Source organism: Balaenoptera physalus (genome assembly GCF_965194825.1).
Source record: "Balaenoptera physalus genome assembly, chromosome: 3".
Taxonomy (NCBI): domain Eukaryota; kingdom Metazoa; phylum Chordata; class Mammalia; order Artiodactyla; family Balaenopteridae; genus Balaenoptera; species Balaenoptera physalus.
In genome coordinates this window covers 81807721-81829541 of record NC_138890.1, presented here as the reverse complement: position 1 = coordinate 81829541, position 21821 = coordinate 81807721, and the positions used below count along the sequence as shown (strand labels likewise).

Below are 21821 nucleotides of genomic sequence, written 5' to 3'. Positions count from 1 at the left end.
TTGAAGTCTCTGTTTCAAACACTCCCCCAATTCGAGTCACCTGTCACTTGTTCCTGATTTTGTTTTATTTTCTTCACAACATGTCTTATTTTCTAAAATTGTATTGTTTATTTCCTGACTTATTATTTGTTCTTTATGGCTAAAATATAAACTCCAGGAGAGTGAGGACTTTATCTTGTTCACTGCTGTTCCCCAGGACTTGGTGTGTATTAAGCACCCAATTGCCTGACTTTCATGGTAAAATGGTAAGAAACTGCAAAAATCTGGGCTTAGATAAAATAACCCTGCTTGGTAGCTCAGCACATTATGGCTTGATTTTTTCTTTCCTGTGTCTTTGATGGTGTATTATGACTTTGCACTTTATTTACCCACTTGGGCTCATGGGACCTTTTTACTTCTCGGGAACGTTTTACTTTCTTACACTCATTTACTTCTTCTTCTTCTTCAAGTCAATCTGTGGGCTCCAATTCCTTTCCTGCCTAGACTACCTAACAGGGCACTGACTGGATTCCTCTGTTCAGGTAGCTTCCTAGACTGCCCACCATTATGCATCTAAGTGGCCCAAAAAAGCCATATACCATTTGTCCGGGAAAGGGTAGCTATAACAATTCAATCATCCTGAATGGTATGTTCTAACATTTAAAAAATAAACAATAGGACAATGGCAAGTATACTTGTCTGTGCGAAGAATAGCTTTAACTAAATGCTTAGGTATGTCCCTTAATTTTAGTTCTGAAGACTGTTTGGATTTTTCATTCTTAATTTATTTTATTTTATTTATTTATTTTTGGCTGTGTTGGGTCTTCATTTCTGTGCGAGGGCCCTCCCCAGTTGCGGCGAGTGGGGGCCACTCTTCATCACGGTGCGCGGGCCTCTCTCCGTCGCGGCCTGTCTTGTTGTGGAGCACAGGCTCCAGACACGCAGGCTCAGCAGTTGTGGCTCACAGGCCCAGCTGCCGCGTGGCATGTGGGATCCCCCCAGACCAGGGCTTGAACCCGTGTCCCCTGCATTGGCAGGCAGACTCTCAACCACTGCGCCACCAGGGAAGCCCTGGATTTTTCATTCTTAAGGCGACGGGTGCATAATCATCAATTCTCCCAATAGATGAGATGATTTTAAATAGATTTGGATGGAGCAGAAGCAAAAAGAACTACAATCCTATAGCCTGTGGAACGAAAACCACATTCACAGAAAGATAGACAAAATGAAAAGGCAGAGGACTATGTACCAGATGAAGGAACAAGGTAAAACACCAGAAAAACAATTAAAGTGGAGTGGAGATAGGCAACCTTCCAGAAAAAGAATTCAGAATAATGAGAGTGAAGATGATCCAGGACCTCAGAAAAAGAATGGAGGCAAAGATCGAGAAGACGCAAGAAATGTTTAACAAAGACCTAGAAGAATTAAAGAACAAACAAACAGAGATGAACAATACAGTAACTGAAATGAAAAATACACTAGAAGGAATCAATAGCAGAATAACTGAGGCAGAAGAACGGATAAGTGACCTGGAAGACAGAATGGTGGAATTCACTGCTGTGGAACAGAATAAAAAAAAAAGAATGAAAAGAAATGAAGACAGCCTAAGGGACTGCTGGGACAACATTAAATGCACCAACATTTTGCATTATAGGGGTCCTAGAAGGAGAAGAGAGAGAAAGGACCTGAGAAAATATTTGAAGAGATTATAGTCGAAAATTTCCCTAACATGGGAAAGGAAATAGCCACCCAAGTCCAGGAAGCGCAACGAGTCCCAGGCAGGATACACCCAAGGAGAAACATGCTGAGACACGTAGTAATCAAATTGACAAAAATTAAAGACAAAGAAAAATTATGAAAAGCAACAAGGGAAAATGACAAATAACAAACAAGGGAACTCCCATAAGGTTAACAGCTGATTTCTCAGCAGAAACTCTACAAGCCAGAAGGCAGTGGTATGCTATATTTAAAGTGTTGAAAGGGAAGAACCTACAACCAAAATTACCCTACCCAGCAAGGATCTCATTCAGATTTAATGGATAAATCAAAAGCTTTACAGACAAGGAAAAGCTAAGAGAATTCAGCACTACCAAACCAGCTCTACAACAGATGCTAAAGGAACTTCTGTAAGTGGGAAACAGAAGAGAAGAAAAGGACCTACAAAAACAAACCCAGAGGCTCTTTGGTGGGGCTAATGGCGGACTCCGGGAGGGCTCACACCAAGGAGTACTTCCCAGAACTTCTGCCAGTCTCCTTGTCCCCGTGCTGAGCCACAACCATGCCCTGCCTCTGCAGGAGACCCTCCAACACTAGCAGATTAAATTTATTGATGAGCTTAAAATGTAAGAAGAGAGGGAGGACGTTAAAGATGGTGGAGGAATAAGATGTAGAGATCACCTTCCTTCCCATAAATACATCAAAAATACATCTGCATGTGGAACAACTCCTACAGACCACCTACTGAACGCTGGCAGACCTCAGACTTCCCAAAAGGCAAGAAACTCCCCACGTACCTGGGTAGTGCAAAAGGAAAAAAGAAAAAACAGAGACAAAAGAATAAGGACGGGACCTGCACTTCTGGGAGGGAGCTGTGAAGGAGGAAAAGTTTCCACACACTAAGAAGCCCCTTCACTGGCAGAGACGGGGGTGGGCGGTGGGGGAGGCTTCAGAGCCATGGAGGAGAGCACAGCAACAGGGGTGCAGAAGGCAAAGTGGAGAGATTCCTGCACAGAGGATTGCTGCCGACCAGCACTCACCAGCCTGAGAGGCTTGTCTGTTCACCCACCAGGGCGGATGGGGGCTGGGAGCTGAGGCTCGGGCTTCGAAGGTCAGATCCCAGGGAGAGTACTGGGGTTGGCTGTGTGAACATAGCCTGAAGGGGGCTAGTGCGCCACAGCTAGCCAGGAGGGAGTCCGGGAAAAACTCTGCACCTGCCTAACAGGCAAGAGACCATTGTTTTGGGGTGTGCAAGGGGAGGAGATTCAGAACACTGCCTAAACAAGCTTCAGAGATGGGTGAGAACTGCAGCTATCGGCACAGACAACAGAGGCGGGTATGAAACGCTAAGGCTGCTGCTGCAGCCACCAAGAATCCTGTGTGCAAGCACAGGTCACTATCCACGACTCCCCTGCCAGGAGCCTGTGCAGCCTGCTACTGCCAGGGTCGTGAGATCCAGGGACAACTTCCCCGGGAGAACACACGCACGCCTCAGCCTGTTGTAAGATCATGCTGGCCTCTGCTGCTACAGGCTCGCCCCGCATTCCATACCCATCCCTCCGCCTGGCCTGAGTGAGCCAGAGCCCCCTAATCAGCCGCTCCTTTAAGCCCCACCTGTCTGGGTAGGGAACAGATGCCCTCAGGTGACCTACATGCAGAGGCGGGGCCAAATCCAAAGCTGAACCCCAGGAGCTGTGCGAACAAAGAAGAGAAAGGGAAATCTCTCCCAGCAGCCTCAGGAGCAGCGGATTCAATCCCCACAGTCAACTTGATATACCCTGCACCTGTGGAATACCTGAATAGACAACGAATCATCCCAAATTGAGGAGGTGGACTTTGGCAGCAACTGTAGACTTGGAGTTTGCTTTCTGCGACTGACTAGTTTCTGATTTTTATGTTTATTTTAGTTTAGTTTTTAGAGCTTGTTATTATTGGTGGATTCGTTTATTGGTTTGGCTGCTCTCTTTTTTTATTACTTTAAAAATTTTTTTATTTTAGTAATATTTTTTATTTCTAATTTTAATAACTTTATTTTATTTTACTTCTTCCTTTTTTTCCCTCCCTTTCTTCTGAGCTGTGTGGCTGACAGGGTCTTGGTACTCTGGCCTGGTGTCAGGCCTGAGCCTCTGAGGTGGGAGAGCCGAGTTCAGGACATTGGACCACCAGAGACCTCCCAGCCCCACGTACTGTCAATCGGCGAGAGCTCTCCCAGAGATCTCTATCTCAACGCTAAGACCCATCCCCACTCAACAACCACCAAGCTCCAGTGCTGGACACCCCATGCCAAACAACTAGCAAGACAAGAACACAATGCCACCCATTAGCAGAGAGGCTTCCTAAATTCATACTAAATTCACAGACAGACACCCCAAAACAGACCACTGGACACGATCCTGCCCACCAGAAAGACAAGATCCAGCCTCATCCACCAGAACACAGGCACCAGTCCCCTTCACCAGGAAACCTACACAACCCACTGAACCAACCTTACGCACTGGGAGCAGACACCAAAAACAATGGGAACAACGAACCAGCAGCCTGCAAAAAGAGACCCCAAACACAGTAAGTTAAGAAAAACGAGAAGACAGAAATACGCAGCAGATGAAGGAGCAAGGTAAAAACCCAGCAGACCAAACAAATGAAGAGGAAATAAGCAGTCTACATGAAAAAGAATTCAGAGTAATGATAGTAAACATGATCCAAAATCTCGGACATAGAATGGAGAAAATACAAGAACTGTTTAACAAAGACCTAGAAGAACTAAAGAGCAAACAAACAATGATGAACAACACAATAAGTGAAATTAAAAATTCTCTAGAAGAAATCAATAGCAGAATAACTGATGCAGAAGAACAGATAAGTGACCTGAAAGATAAATTAGTGGAAATAACTACCGCAGAGCAGAATAAAGAAAAAAGAATGAAAAGAATTGAGGACAGTCTCAGAGACCTCTGGGACAACAATAAACGCACCAACATTAGAATATAAGGATCCCAGAAGAAGAAGAGGAAAAGAAAGGGACTGAGAAAATATTTGAAGAGATTATGGTTGAAAACTTCCCTAATATGGGAAAGGAAATAGTCAATGAAGTCTAGGAAGCGCAGAGAGTCCCAACCAGGATAAATCCAAGGAGAAACATGCCAAGACACGTATTAATCAAACTATCAAAAGTTAAATACAAAGTAAATATATTAAAAGCAGCAAGGGAAAAACAACAAACAACATACAAGGGAATCCCCATAAGGTTAACAGCTGATCTTTCAGCAGAAACTCTGCAGGCCAGAAGGGAGTGGCAGGACATATTTAAAGTGATGAAAGGGAAAAACCTACACCAAGATTACTCTACCCAGTAAGGATCTCATTAAGATTTGATGGAGAAATTAAAACCTTTACAGACAAGCAAAAGTTAAGAGAATTCAGCACCACCAAATCAGCTTTACAACAAATGCTAAAGGAACTTCTCTAGGCAGGAAACACAAGAGAAGGAAAAGATCTACAATAACATCCCAAAACAATTAAGAAAATGGTAATAGGAGCATAAATATCAATAAGGCATAATTGATATCAATCATAATGAATATCAATAAAGAACATAAATATCAATAACATAAATATCATAAGGCAAATGCTAACAGCCATAAAAGGGGAAATCGACAGTAACACGATCACAGTAGGGGACTTTAACACCCCACTTTCACCAATGGACAGATCATCCAAAATGAAAATAAATAAGGAAACAGAAACTTTAAAAGACATATTAAACAAGATGGACTTAATTGATATTTACAGGACATTCCATCCAAAAACTACAGAATACACTTTCTTCTCAAGTGCTCATGGAATATTCTCCAGGGTACATCATATCTTGGGTCACAAATCAAGCCTTGGTAAATTTAAGAAAATTGAAAGCTTTTTTTTTTTTTTTAAACATCTTTATTGAAGTATAATTGCTTTACAATAGTGTGTTAGTTTCTGCTTTATAACAAAGTGAATCAGTTATACATATACATATGTTCCCATATCTCTTCCCTCTTGCATCTCCCTCCCTCCCATCCTCCCTATCCCACCCCTCTAGGTGGTCACAAAGCACCGAGCTGATCTCCCTGTGCTATGCGGCTGCTTCCCACTAGCTATCTATTTTACATTTGGTAGTGTATATATGTCCATGCCACTCTCTCACCCTGTCACATCTCACCCCTCCCCCTCCCCATATCCTCAAGTCCATTCTCTAGTAGGTCTGTGTCTTTATTCCCGTCTTGACACTAGGTTCTTCATGACTTTTTTTTTTCCCTTAGATTCCATATATATGTGTTAACATACTGTATTTGTTTTTCTCTAAGAAAATTGAAATCTTATCAAGAATCTTTTCTGACCACAACGCTATGAGACTAGATATCAATAACAGGAAAAGTAGTGTAAAAAATACAAACACATGGAAGGTAAACAACGCACTATTAAATAACCAAGAGATCACTGAAGAAATCAAAGTGGTAATCAAAAAATACCTAGAAACAAATGACAATGAAAACACGATGACCCAAAATCTATGGGATGCAGCAAAAACAGTTCTAAGGCGGAGGTTTACAGCAATACAATCCTACCTCAAGAAACAAGAAACATCTCAAATAAACAACCTAAGCATACACCTAAAGCAATCAGAGAAAGAGCAAAAAACCCCCAAAGTTAGCAAAAGGAAAGAAAGCATAAAATCAGAAACAAATGAAAAAGACATGAAGGAAAGATAGCAAAGATCAATAAAACTAAAAGCTGGTTCTTTGAGAAGATAAAATTGATAAACCATTAGCCAGACTCATCAAGAAAAAAAGGGAGAAGACTCAAATCAACAGAATTAGAAATGAAATAGGAGAAGTAACAACTGACACTGCAGAAATACAAAGGATCATGAGAGATTACTACAAGCAACTATATGCCAATAAAATGGACAACCTGGAAGAAACGGACAAATTCTTAGAAAAGCACAACCTTCTGAGACTGAACCAGGAAGAAATAGAAAATATAAATAGACCAATCACAAGCACTGATATGGAGGCTGTGATTAAAAATCTTCCAACAGGGCTTCCCTGGTGGTGCAGTGGTTGAGAATCTGCCTGCCAATGCAAGGGACACGGGTTCGAGCCCTGGTCTGGGAAGACCCCACATGCCGCAGAGCAACTGGGCCCGTGAGCCACAACTACTGAGCCTGCGCGTCTGGGAGCCTGTGCTCCGCAGCAAGAGGCCCTGATAGTGAGAGGCCCACGCACCACAATGAAGAGTGGCCCCTGCTTGCCACAACTAGAGAAAGCCCTCGCACAGAAACGAAGACCCAACGCAGCTAAAAATAAATTAGAAAAAAAAAATCTTCCAACAAACAAAAGCCTGGGACCAGATGGCTTAACAGGCGAATTCTATCAAACATTTAGAGAAGAGCTAACACCTATCCTTCTCAAACTCTTCCAGAATATTGCAGAGGGAGGATCACTCCCAAACTCATTGTACGAGGCCACCATCACCCTGATACCAAAACCAGACAAAGATGTCACAAAGAAAGAAAACTACAGGCCAATATCACTGATGAACATAGATGCAAAAATCCTCAACAAAATAGCAAGCAGAATCCAACAGCACATTAAAAGGATCATACTACATGATCAAGTCATGTTTATCCCAGGAATGCAAGGATTCTTCAATATACGCAAATCAATCAATGTGATACACCATGTTAACAAACTGAAGGAGAAAAACCATATGATAATCTCAATAGATGCAGAAAAAGCTTTCGACAAAATTCAACACCTATTTATGATAAAAACCCTCCAGAAAGTAAGCATAGAGGGAACTTACCTCAACCTAATAAAACCCATATATGAAAAACCCACAGCCAACATGGTTCTCAATGGTGAAAAACTGAAACCATTTCCACTAAGATCAGGAACAAGACAAGTTTGCCCACTCTCACCACTATTATTCAACATTGTTTTGGAAGTTTTAGCCACAGTAATCAGATACGAAAAGGAAATGATCCAAATCGGATTTGGATTATAAAAGGAATCCAAATCGGGAAAGAAGTAAAATTGTCACTGTTTGCAGATGACATAATACTATGCATAGATAATCAAAGATGCTACCAGAGAACTACTAGAGCTAATCAATGAATTTGGTAAAGTAGTAGGATACAAAATTAATGCACAGAAATCTCTTGCATTCCTATATACTAATGATAAAATATCTGAAAGAGAAATTAAGGAAACACTCCCATTTACCATTGCAACGAAAAGAATAAAATACCTAGGAATAAACCTACCTAAGGAGACAAAAGACCTGTATGCTGAAGACTATAAGACACTGATGAAAGAATTAAAAGATGATACAAACAGATGGAGAGATATACCATGTTCCTGGATTGGAAGAATCAACATTGTGAAAATGACTCTACTACCCAAAGCAATCTACAGATTCAATGCAATCCCTATCAAACTACCACTGGCATTTTTCACAGAACTAGAACAAAAAATTTCACAATTTGTATGGAAACACAAAAGACCCCGAATAGCCAAAGCAATCTTTATTTTTTTTTTAAATTTATTTATTACGTTTATTTATTTATTTTTGGCTGTGTTGGGTCTTCGTTGCTGCGCGTGGGCTTTCTCTAGTTGTGGCGAGCAGTGGCTACTCTTCGTTGCAGTGCGTGGGCTTCTCATTGCAGTGGCTTCTCTCGTTGTTGAGCAGGGGCTCTAGGCACGTGGACTTCAGTAGTTGCAGCACGTGGGCTCAGTAGTTGTGGCTCACGGGCTCTAGAGCACAGGCTCAGTAGTTGTGGCGCATGGGCTTAGTTGCTCTGAGGCATGTGGGATCTTCCAGGACCAGGGATCGAACCCTTGTCCGCTGCATTGCCAGGCAGATTCTCAACCACTGCGCCACCAGGGAAGCCCCAAAGCAATCTTGAGAAAGAAAAACGGAGCTGGAGGAATCAGGCTCCCTAACTGCAGACTATACAACAAACCTACAGTAATCAAGACAATATGGTACTGGTACAAAAACAGAAATATAGATCAATGGAACAGGATAGAAAGCTCAGAGATAAACCGATGCACATATGGTCACCTTATCTTTGGTAAAGGAGGCAAGAATATACAATGTAGAAAAGACAGCCCCTTCAATAAGCGGTGCTGGGAAAACTGGACAGCTACATGTAAAAGAATGAAATTAGAATACTCCCTAACACCATATACAAAACTAAACTCCAAGTGGATTAAAGACCTAAATGTAAGGCCAGACACTATAAAACTCTTAGAGGAAAACATAGGCAGAACACTCTATGACATACATCACAGCAAGATCCTTTTTGACCCACCTCCTAGAGAAATGGAAATAAAAACAAAAATAAACAAATGGGACCTAATGAAACTTAAAAGCTTTTGCACAGCAAAGGAAACCATAAACAAGGAGAAAAGACAACCCTCAGAATGGGAGAAAATATTTGCAAAGGAAGCAACTGACAAAGGGTTAATCTCCAAAATTTACAAGCAGCTTATGCAGCTCAATATCAGAAAAACAAACAACCCAATGCAAAAATGGGCAGAAGACCTAAATAGACATTTCTCCTAAGAAGATATACAGATTGCCAAGAAACACATGAAAGGATGCTCAACATCACTAATCATTAGAGAAATGCAAATCAAAACTGCAGTGAGGTATCACCTCACACCGGTCAGAATGGCCATCATCAAAATATCTACAAACAATAAATGCTGGAGAGGGTGTGGAGAAAAGGGAACCCTGTTGCACTGTTGGTGGGAATGTAAATTGATAACAGCCACTGTGGAGAACAGTAAGGAGGTTCCTTAAAACACTAAAAATAGAACTACCATATGACCCAGGAATCCCACTACTGTGCATATACCCTGAGAAAACTGTAATTTAAAAAGAGTCATGTACCACAGTGTTCATTGCAACACTGTTTACAATAGCCAGGACATGGAAGCAACCTAAGTGTCCATCGACAAATGAATGGATAAAGAAGATGTGGCACATATATACAATGGAATATTCCTCAGCCATAAAAAGAAACAAAATTGAACTATCTGTAGTTAGGTGGATGGACCTAGCGTCTGTCATACAGAGTGAAGTAAGTCAGAAAGAGAAAAACAAATACCGTATGCTAACACATATATATGGAGTCTAAAAAAGAAAAAGAAAAAATGTTTCTGATGAATCTAGGGGCAGGACAGGAATAAAGATGCAGACGTAGAGAATGGACTTGAGGACACGGGGAGGGGAAAGGGTAAGCTGGGACGAAGTGAGAGAGTAGCATTGACATATATATAGTACTAAATGTAAAATAGATAGCTTGTGGGAAGCAGCTGCATCGCATGGGGAGATCAGCTGGACCTAGAGACTGTCATACAGAGTGAAGTAAGTCAGAAAGACAAAAACATTATACGTTAACCATATATGTGGAATCTAGAAAAATGGTACAGATGAACCAGTTTGCAATGCAGAAATAGAGGCACAGATGTAGAGAAGAAATGTATGGATACCAAGGGGGTAAGCGGGGTGTGGGGTGGTGGTGGGATGAATTGGGAGATTGGGATTGACATATATATAGTGATATGTATAAAATGGATAACTAATAAAAAAAATAATAGATTTGGATGAATTTTTATCCTTATTTTTTAAATGTTTTGCTTGACATTTATATATCAGTCAGAATCATTTAAAGAGGTGATATGATGTATGAGATAGAGAAATGTTATTTAAAGTATTTCAGTCTAGTTTTTTATTCTTCAAAGAATCTGTTTACTATTTCCTTCCTAATTATATAATGAGTAAGTCAAGGGGATGAAAGTACATACCTACTTCCTGTGACAAATCCAATGCCTGTTAAGGCTGGTTGATTAAAGAAGCCATAGTTCTTGGTCATAAATGACTCCGAGTCTACGATAAGGCTCATGTACTTCCAATGAAGTCTTTCCTGTCGTGGAACAGGAAACAAGATTGCAAATTTGAGCATGGATGCTAATGATTAGTATTGGGTGCTATTTATAATCAGTGACACAGGAAGTTAATTAGTTGTTTTCAATACAGTGACTGAGCTGATCCCAATAGAAAAAGTGCATATGATTTTGTAAATGAAACCTCTTTTTAAAAGGGCTGAGACATTTCATGGTTTTGGTAAGGTTAGGAAGAAAGCATGCTGAGTAGTTAAAAATGACACAACTGGCAATTTTGATTGTAGTCAGAGATGATTATTTTAAACTTATTTTAATAAAATAAGCAGCAGAGTATTTGAAGGAAGTTGGGTATGTATTTGTAGAAAAAGAGACCTTTCTACTTTGGTACTGATTATCATCATAAAATAATGTTATATTCTCTACATATACAAAGCATTTACCCTGTGGGAATAAGTATGAAATGTGTTAGTAACTGACCTAAACTACAAAGATACTCTTTAATGCACTATGGGAATATTTATCAGTGAATACCCGTGTGACCTGAAAGAGCTGATTGATGTTGTTTGCTAACGGGCCTAACTTGTTCCCAGAGAGCCATTCACAAACTGGCAGCATTTGGCTGATTATGGGAAAGCATGACCCTCACAACAAAAATGAAAACTGCAAGTGCTGCCGATAAAGAAGTCCAAGGTCAGAAAAGGGCCAGTCTGATTCTAAAATGCATACTATCTGGACAGTAATCGGAAGAATCACCTAGATGGTGGCCCGGCGTCGGGACATAACAACTTGCGTAGTGCTTCCTGTACTTAGTGTCATTGATTCCTACACATCAACAGGTTTAAACCATTCAAGTAATTTAATTCAGATGACTAGTGATGATATTTCTTTATTGACATCCTACAATGGGCCAGACCTTTTGCTACAGGATTTACATGCCTTATCTGACTCTATTCTTGCCAGAGCCCTTAAGAGGTACTTCTAATACACGCATTTTAAAAAGGAGGACAGTAAATCTGGGAATGAGGTTCCGAAACTTGTCCAGGATGGCAGAGCATGGCGGTGGCACAGTCAGGACTGAAGCCTGGGTGTGCCGAGTTCGGAGGTGGAGATCTTCTATCACTAAGGTAGGTCTTGGAACTTAGTCTTCAATATACAAGTCCACTGCTCTTTTTTCCACTTGGCCCATCCTAATCCCTTCTTTCTTCCAATAGATAATCAGGTTTGCAGCATTTGGGGGTTCCGGGTTTTTGTCTTAATTTTGAAAATTTTGCGTGTGTATTTTATAATAGATTTGTATTTTTTAGAGTAGTTTTAGGTTTACAGGAAAATTGAGCAGAAAGTACAGAGTTCCCAGTTACCTCTCCCCTCCCCATACAGTTATTATTTGCCCCTTGCATTCTTCTTACAATTGATGAACCAATAGTTGATACATCGTTATTAACTAAAGTCTATAGTTTACATTAGGATTCACTCTTTGTGTTACACACTCTCCGGGTTTTGACATGTGCGTAATGTCATGTATTCGCCATTATAGTATCATGCAGAATAGTTTCACTGTCCTAAAAATCCCCTGTGCTCACCAAATTCATCCCTCCTTCCCTCCTCCCAGGGCCTTGGCAACTACTGATCTTTTTACTGTCTCTGGAGTTTTGCCTTTTCCAGAATGTCAGATAGTTGGAATTATACAGTATGTAGCCTTTTCAGACTGGCATTTTTGAGCATAACAATATGTATCGCTCCATGCTTTTTTGTGGCTTGAAAGCATAATTATTTGTTTCTTTGCTGACCTACACAGTAGACTGGCAGAAGCAAAGTCCTACTCGGAGTTTGTTTTTTCCTGTACCAGTGTCTGCCAGGTAGGAGGTCTTTAAGACGACAACGCTGAATATTGACTCCATCTTCTCAATTGTTTTCTTTTACTCATGTGGTCTTGTTACTCCTTTCCATTTGAAGAATAAAAGAGGACCAGGATCACAAGATGAGAAAAAAGAACCCAAGTCAAAGGGACGCTGGGATAGTTTCCCCTTTAGCCACAGCTGAGCATGGGGCTGAAAGGACCATGCCCAGTCTGTCAGGGCACCTTAGTCACCTTAATGATCCACACGGTTAGTAGCATTATTAATTGGGCCACTGGGAATATTATTGATCATAGAGGTGGCCAAAATAATTGGAGCAGCCAAATTGTGGTTCAGTCCAGTAAGTACTTGCCTATTTGATGAGTGTTCCTGTAATCTGGTGATTTTTCTTTGTTTTTTACAGAATCCCAGTGTTAGAAAGAATCTGAGAAATCATCTAGCACAACATTCTTATTTTAGAGATTAAGTCATTTAGTTCAGAAGTTAAAATCTAGACCCAGGGCCAGTGGCTAGTGTTGGAAGCACTGGTCCCCAGGCTCCTAATGCCTTTTCCTTTCAACAGCACTCTAGTACCAGTGAGTAGTAGAGTGAGAAATAAGCTTCTGTTTTTATATGTCTCTTGCATTTCTTTTTCCCTGTGACTGCAGTGTATCCTAGCCCAGGCTGTCTGGTCCCTGTACGACTAATTTTATGAATAATAGAGTTCTGTGGACATGTAAGGTTCCTCTGAAAGGAAGAGGTGGGTGTAGCACCAAACTCATACCTCCATGCACTGGTGTTGACTGTCTACTGTTTTAGAGCCTCTTAGGTTAAGTGTATGTGTGTGTTTGTGTGTGTGTGATTGTTGTTGTTATGTTGTATTTAATTTTATAGATATTACACATCTTTCTTGAGATTGAGAGCTTTTTTTGGGGAATTTGTGGATTGAGAGTTTATTTTCTTGAAGAATAGTTAGTAGAATCAAGGAAAATAATGTAGACCTAGAATCTCAGCTATCATTCCTTAATTATGAACAATGTGTTGGAGTAGAAAAACCAAAGGAGGGTAGATTGAATCATTCAACAACCTTTCATTTCTCTTTTTAATGATCAAAGGTAATATATAAGAATCTCAACCCATTGAAAGAAGTTAATAAGAAACTTAAAGGGAGCTTTGGCAAAATAGACTGAACTGATAGTATTTGAATGGTGTACATTTCCAGCCAAGCTGACTCATGTTACCTGCAAGCCTGGAGATCCCACAGCTCTTAGGTATAGACCTGAGTGTGCAAAGGGGGGCAGAAAACTGGCTTGTGCCCTCGAAGTGGTTGAGACTGGGTCCCACCAGAGGAAGACCTGTTCCAGTCCAGATTCTTTTCTTAAGAAGCAATGGAAATGATGCCTGGATGACAGTGATGGGACCACAGCTCAGCACCCAGCTGGATAGCTGGTCTACCAAATCAGCTCTTCTGGAAACAGACACTTGAACAGGAGGTAAGATTTTGTTGCTGTTAGGCTTAGGCTTCCCAGAAACAATGACATGTTCTGAAAAGCTTCGTAACACTTTCAGAAGTTCCAGTAATTATTTCAGACTCTGTAGACTCTGCTAACAATAACACAGACATTGGAAACATCCCAGGAGCTGTTTGCCAAAAGGAACACCCTAAGTGCACCTTATGATTCACATCTGACTGTTCACCTTTCCAAATTCCACAGGCGCTTCCCCAACCCCTGCTTTTGCTCCTCCTCTTCCCAGAGCCTGGGTGGCCTTTATTTCCTTTTCTACCTCATCCTTCAAGGTTGAGTTCAAATGCCCCAACTTTCATAGTAAATACCCACAAAAATGTTAAAACCCACACTGACCTTATAGCCCAGCAATTCATTCCTAGTTATTTACCCAATCAAAGTGAACATGCATATTCACGAAAGACTTGTTACAAGAATGTTAGTAAGAGCTCTGTTCAAATAGCTAAAAACTGCAAACAATCCGAATGTCCATCAGCAGATCCAGGATAAACAGACTGTGGTGTATTCATACAGTGGAATACTACTCAGCAATAAAAAGGAAGCAATTACTGGTTTTCATAACATGTGAATACATTGTGCTCCATGACAGATGTCAGAAACAAGAGTGCATATAGAATATTTCCATTTGTATAAAATTTAAGAACATAGGTAGGTGATACTAATCTATGGTGAATAAAATGAGAACAGTGACTGCCTTTGGCCAGGTGTGCAGTGGAAACTGACTAAAAAGGGCTGGAGGAAACTGTGTGGGATGATGGAAGAGTGTTTGAATTCATGAAACATCAAACTGTAACATCTAAGATCTGTGCAGTCACTGTAGGTAAATTAAAACAATAAAAAAAAAAAAACATGGAAGGAACCACGTCATTTTTTTTTCTAGCTCTTAGTATTGCTTATTTCTTATTACTTTAGGCATTATGCTTTCCCAATCACCTCTCTGAAAACTTACTATCAGAAAGACAATAGAGTATAATTACACTCTAATGTTTATTTTAATCGATGGTTTACATCTCCTAGTTTTCAAGTCTAATAGTGGATTTAAAGTATTTGTTTTCAGGTCAAAGTATTTCAGACATTACACAGAAGACAAGAAAGATATTTGGGGGTATTGCAAGGCTCTTTTTGGTGCTTCTGATATCACAGCCAGGTGGTTCATTCACCTATGAAGGTTATTGCTAATACCTATGTAGTTATATGTTAAGGATAGTTTTCTGTTTGCCTTTCTTTTCCATTTCTTCTCACTTACCCCTACACAGAAGATTGTATAGGTTTGTTTGTAAACACACATTATCTTCCTTTAAAACCCACTCTCAAAACTTTCTGCTGAATCTTTTTCTTTTATGGAACTTCCAAATTATTTTATGATTTCCCTTGGCATGTCTCTCTCCCCCATTGAACTTGGAGCTCTCTTAAGGGTGGGAAGTATCGTAAAAAGTCATTGCCGCAGTGCCCAGCACAGGATCTGAAAAAATTATAGGCATTCAATAATGTTTATTGAAAAAATTAATAAATGACACTATTTTTTTCCTTATGTGTCTGGTGAAGTGAAAAAGAGCTACATTCAGAGAGGCAAGAACTTTTGGATGGTTTGTGTTTTACAGTTATATTATCTGTGCTCTCAAAACCATCTCGTTTTCTTCTTACTCTTACCCTCGCCTCCCCATATGACTATTTTATGACTGAATCAGTGTAGTATAAGTGTTCCTACTAATTTCATACTAGAGAAGTCTTTGAAAAAAAATGACGTTATAAAATGAAAGCAAGTTGAATCCCAAAACAGGATTTCTTTTCAAATGAGATTACAGAGTTTTACACCTTGGCCTTTTACTTTCTTGAAGTCAATGTTTTTTTCACCATGCTTCTCAAAACACAATATGTTCGGATTGGATTGGGCTTCAAATGCAATATTTAAAACAGCAACATGTCTGACAGATCCCAGAAATGAAATATGTCCCTTTCTTTAGCAAGGAGCTGAAGGCAACATAAAGCAGCTGCAAGAATTAATTCACCAAGATAGTTGACATTTTCGAGCTGACTGCCTCTTAGAGAAAATGATGTCATCCTCCAGCAGCCTAATGACAGTCCCCAGCCTTAGAGGACACATGCTAATAAGGTTCATTGCTTACCTACTTCTCTTTGTTGTTCAGCCAGGGTGAACTTGGACGCCCATAATTTGGCTTTGTGCTCCTAGAATAATTTCTAAGAGGGACTGGAGTGTGAAACTCAGGGAATGATTTTTTTTTTGGTCAGAAAAGGGAATTAATAGATTTCTTCCTTCTTCCACTGACTCAAAGTTCTATTTCCAGTTTGCTCATAAATAACCACATTCGGGTTGACTTGTCTCTCTAAGGTGTTGGAACCAGTGATTAAAATGTGAAAGACCATTGCTTCTGGATGCTGGGGCAGTTCTGACAATGAAGAAGAAAAGGTGGCATAAAAATCGAAAATTTTATTTTCAACCATAATGAACATTACATCTGAAACGTCTAGAATACCCAGGGTAGGTGTCCTGGGTTTGGCTTTACTCCTGGACAAAATTACAGTTTTCAAAGGAGTTTTGAGATGAATTTCCACAGACCAGGTATGAACAAGGGAACAAACAATACCAGCTTAAGGGAATGAACTCTGCCAGCTCACCCACAGCTCTCTGACAAGGGCTTTCAAATCTAGTATCAGGACTCACCTCGAACAAAAGACTTGTTAAGTTTCCCAAGCCTTTCTGTCTTTATCTCTTCCCTGGTACACAGCACCAGCCTTTCTGTCTTTATCTCTTCCCTGGTACACAGCACCAGCATAGCCTCTTCTGAGCAATTTTGCACTGGGGACATCCTGATATATCTAGTGGCACCTGTATATAACTCCCTTCCCTAGCAAGGCCCACTGGAAATCGTTCAACTGAGAACTGTCCTGAACAAGTAAAATATGTTGGCTAGGGGCCAATAAAGAAATTGAGCCCTGGGTTTTGGAGGAAACCAGTGAGTTGCAGGTATCAAAGGACTGTAATTCAGAGTAGTGTTTATTGCTAAGGAGGTTTTATTGGACCCTACCTTTGTCTTCCTAGTCTCCCTAGAGAGGAACTTCTGGAAAAAGAAGCTCTTCTCCACTTGGATGAATGCTTGAGAGTTAGACATTTAGACCCAACTGACAGGAGAAAAACTATCTCCTTAGCAACTGAGGTGCTCCAGGTGATTTCAGGGCTCCCTACACTGGAGGGCAGGCCGGTCACTGACCAAATCAATGGTCAGTGGTGTTTTGTTGATAATATAATGAAAAAGTCAGTCTTCATTGAATCTGTGGAAGCATAGATTCAATAAATTTAATAAACTAGATAATTTATATCCTCTGGATATGATGTCTGACATCCTTCAAATCAGCTGTATGTTAATTTGGTTAATGCTTATTTAGCACCGATTCTGTGGAAGGCCTCTTCGAGGCTATGGAGGAGGGAAAAGATAAAGGAGATACTGTAGTTGCTTTCAAGGGTATGCACTCCAAATTGTGTGTTAGAATACTTACACAAATAACTTACGTTTCATAAGGCATATGTCACATATATTTAATCATCACAACGATCCTGTGAGTTGGGTACTGTTATTAATTATACACCTTTACCTCAGTGTGAAGTTTTTCTTTTGTCTATGCCTCAGTTTGTTTTCTATAAAATGGGAATGTTAGATTAATACTGATAATAACAGAGGCTAACATTGATTATGTACTATTTGTCAAGTGCTTTGGAAGCATTAGCTAATTTAATCTTCACAGCAGCTCTGTGAATTCTATCCCCTTCTACAGGAATGCAGCAGGGTTAAGCAACACACCCAAGGTCAGAGTTGCAACTCAAATCATCTGGCTCCAAACCCAGTGCTCTTTCCAAGATGCCATGCAGCTTTCCTTCTGAGTGGTACGTAGCATGTACAATAGGTAAAGGGCACATGAAGTCCATGGAGGGGGCATTACTTCTGGCTGCAGAATTCTAGAGGCTCTATGGCAGACTTGGCATTTTAGCTGTACACCTGGAGGCTCAAGTTTGACCGTGGACTGAGGAGGCAGCACAGTGAGCCCCCTTTATAGGTGACCTTCTGGTCCCTTGCAGATGTTATCTTTTTATTCTTTCTTAATTCCAACGCTTATTCTTGACAACTTTCCAAGTAGGAAATCCTATTTCCTATTGATGAAATTGTTGCAGTTTTTGTCCAATGCAGGACTAATCTTTTATTTGTTTATTTATTTATTTTATTGAAGTATAGTTGATGCACAATACTATATAAGTTACAGGTGTACAATATAGTGACTCACAATCTTTTTGAAGATTATACTCCATTTATAGTTGTTATAGAATATTGGCTATATTCCCTGTGTTGTACAATATATTGTAGCTTATTTTATAGCTAATAGTTTGTACCTCTTAATCCCCTACCCCTATACTGCCCCTCCTTCTACCAGGAGAAAAGAACTTGAGGCTGCATTTGGGGCAGAGTTAGGTGTGATGGTCATTCATGGAGAGATGCAGATTGGTTTCGGATGAGGGGTCAGGGATGTGGGTTATGGTCTTGGCTTTTCTTGTTACTGTTTTTATGTCTTTGATGAGCATTCTCCTCTCTCTAGACTCATTTCCTTCCTCATCTGTAAAACCACTCTATCTTCTGGACTTCAAAGAACTGTTGGTAGTTTCCAGTGAGACCAGGGACGTGAGAATTCTTTGTGAATGACTCCACCAGTGTAAGGTATGGCCACAATCATTCATGATTTTTCTCTTAAGCAGTATTGATACACGTACCCTCTGGATTTTTCAGACATCATGGAAGGTTCTTTTTCTCCAGGGAAAAAGAGAATCCTGAAATATCAATTAAAATCAAACTTTTCACAGCAAGTAAAGTATCTTTGTGTTATCTAAGTATGTAATCTCTTTTTTTTTAATTCACTTAAGGAATTTTGAAGAACTAGATCTCTTTGATATCTTACATTAATTTTTTAAGCCATGCATAAAAATACTTAGAAAGGAGGCTGTAGGCAAAATGAGTGCAGAAGAGGCATGATGGAATTTCTTTCCTTATAGGTCAGGTCATTAATGTTGGAAGGAGAGAATCAAGTTCAGTGACTTTGAGACAAAGAGGGAAGAGATGGACTTGACTCTCCGTGTTGACAGGTAAGAAGAGACATTTTATGGCCCAAATGATAAAGCGGAGTGTTCAAACCATTCTAGTCAAGCGGCCCAGACAGTGGAGTACCAAAGAAACACTATTCTGAAGGCTCCTGTTAAGTGATAGTCCTGGTCATTGTCAACATGGAAATCCCACAACAGGGCAGAAACATTCACTCTCTTCATTAACATTCTCCTTGCTCTCAGTTTGCATCTCTCTCTCCATTTTCTAGCTCTGAATGGAAGTTTCCTGGGAAACCTTTTCTATGAATGGAATGTATGAGGTTTGTCCCGTGAGAGAAAAATAAAAAAACACAAGGAACTACAACAAAAAACTTCTTCCCCTGAAATATTGCCTTCAGGAGCAGATAACACCTATCTTTTTTCAAGGATGGGTGAAGAGTCCCACCCTCTGGTATTCAGTAGTACCAAGTATGTTGCTCTCTCAGTTTAATGGCAGAGCTTCCTTTCTTACTGATTAAAAAAATTAAAAGTGGTTTAAAATTGCTTAGGTAAAAAAAACTATGGTGGAGCCTTCTGAGTCACAGATAAGCATCAGCTCTTTCTGATCTGCTCTATTGTCAGCTAAGGAATGGCTCAGTTTGTGCATTATTCTCTCTGTGCCAAACAGAAGGGAGAGTACACCTTATCCACAGGCTCCTGTTACCAGCAGACAGCCGCTCCCATCAGAGGTGGGCTCTGGGGACACAGCACATTCACCAATTAAAAGAAGGGGAACAGCCAACATTTACACAAGTTACTGATACACTCTATCCCAACTAAACCTTGAGTTTTTGTCTATACAGTGTTGTCTACTTTGTTTTTAAAAAAACAATGAGAGAGAGAATTTATAGACTACTGAGTTGTATTGCAAACACAAGGAACACTTGAGGGGTGGGGATGAACCACCGCGAATTAAAATCAGGTTTTTGTTTGAAACCTCTTCCTACTTTACTATAGCAGCTTCCTTGCTATAGTAAGCATTCTGTTCCTGAGCTGGGTAAGGCATGTCTTAAAAAAAAAAAAAAAAGAAAAAGAAAAAGAAAAACAGCTTTACTGAGATATCATTTACATACCATTAAATTTACCTAAAATATATAATTCAGTAGGTTTTAGTTTATTTATGAATTTGTACAACCATCACTATAATCTAATTTTAGAAAGTATTTATGACTACAAAAGGAAACCCAGCACCCATTTGTTGTCACTCCCTGTTCCCTCCTCCCCCCACCAGCCCTAAGCAACAACTAATCTACTTTCTGTCTCTATAGATTTGTCTATGGAATCTTTCATACATGAACATGCAGTACACGTGTTTTGGTGACTGGTTTCTTTCACTTAGCATAATGTTCTCGAGGTTCATCCCTGTTGTAGCAGTACTTCATTTCTTTTTAAATCACCAAATACTATTCCACTGTGTGGATAGAACACATTTTGTTTATCCATTCATCAATTGATTGACATTTGGATTTTCCCCCCTCTGGGGCTATTAGGAATAACACAGCCATGAACATAACGTGTACATGTTTTTGTGTTGACATATATTTTCATTTCCATTTGGTATTTAACTAAGAGTGAAATTGCTGGGTCATATGGTAACTTGATGTTTAATATTTTGAGGAACTTCCAAACTGTTTTCCAAAATGGCTGGTCCATTTTACATCTCCACCAGCAATGTATGAGGGTGACACCTATCTTTTTGCAATTTTCTCCTGTTTCTAGGGATCTAAAGCCCTGTGATAGGTTAGAAATGTAGCAGGTAGTTCATTTTGACACTTATTTAGGAAGTCTCCTTTCTCTTCCCAAAATACAAACATTTCTGTTGGTCTAATGAGGAGGTGCTATTGCCTATGAAGCAGGAATACAAATTTCTTCTTCTTTTTTTTTTTTTTTCAAATTTCTTCTTTGATTTATAATCGTCTTTAATAATTACAGAAGAATCTGTATGTATTTAGCTTTCTAAGTATATATGTTCTAGAGTACTAATGTTCCTTTCTTTTTAAAATGCACATTCTTCAGTGTTTTGCTATTTACTAATTTGTACCTTGATTACAGGTCATTAATGCCTGTTTTAAAAGCAAGTTCATGTTTGCATTTCAAGACATACTGTTTATTTCATGCCGATTCCAAGCAATTCGATTCTTCATCCATAGAAACATTTAGGCCAAGTTATAAAACAGCTACTGTAAGCAGACTAACATTTAGTCTTTGGAATTGAAGTGTATTTATCTTTTATTTATACTTGACCTGAAGGTGTTAGGTATGGAATGAATTTTTGTGACTCAAATGTTGTTCCACTGGTAAAACCCTTCTCTTATAAACATAATAGATAAGGCTACTAAGATAAACCTATTTTTAAGATAAAAAAAAAATTTGTCTGTACATTTAGATTCATTTCTTCATTGTGCTTACTTAATGTGAAGGATAGTTCAAGAACTAATCTTTCTCCTGTTTCAGACATTAGTTGGCATTTTAGTTTCAACATTTGCTAATAAGTTAGGGGTCCAGCTCATCTGCATGGACCAATTTGGAGGAGCATCCTTAATGAGCAGGGAGCTTTCCCTAGATACTATCACCCCTGCAACTTGAAACCAAGGTTCCTAATGACATGTGTTGAAGGACAAGGCTTGATTGCAGGTTTCCCTTTGGCTTGTTTCATCTCCGTTTGCTGACC

General features: G+C 39.7%; 1 long non-coding RNA gene across 1 annotated transcript; it reads right to left on the bottom strand.

Moving 5' to 3' along the window:
• Window positions 1-5605: 5605 nt before the first annotated feature.
• LOC309657883 lies at window positions 5606-21018 on the bottom strand. Its single transcript, XR_014261949.1, has 2 exons — window positions 16801-21018; window positions 5606-16761 (listed from the first exon to the last, which is right to left on the bottom strand). It is a non-coding gene; the product is annotated as an uncharacterized lncRNA (long non-coding RNA).
• Window positions 21019-21821: the final 803 nt, after the last annotated feature.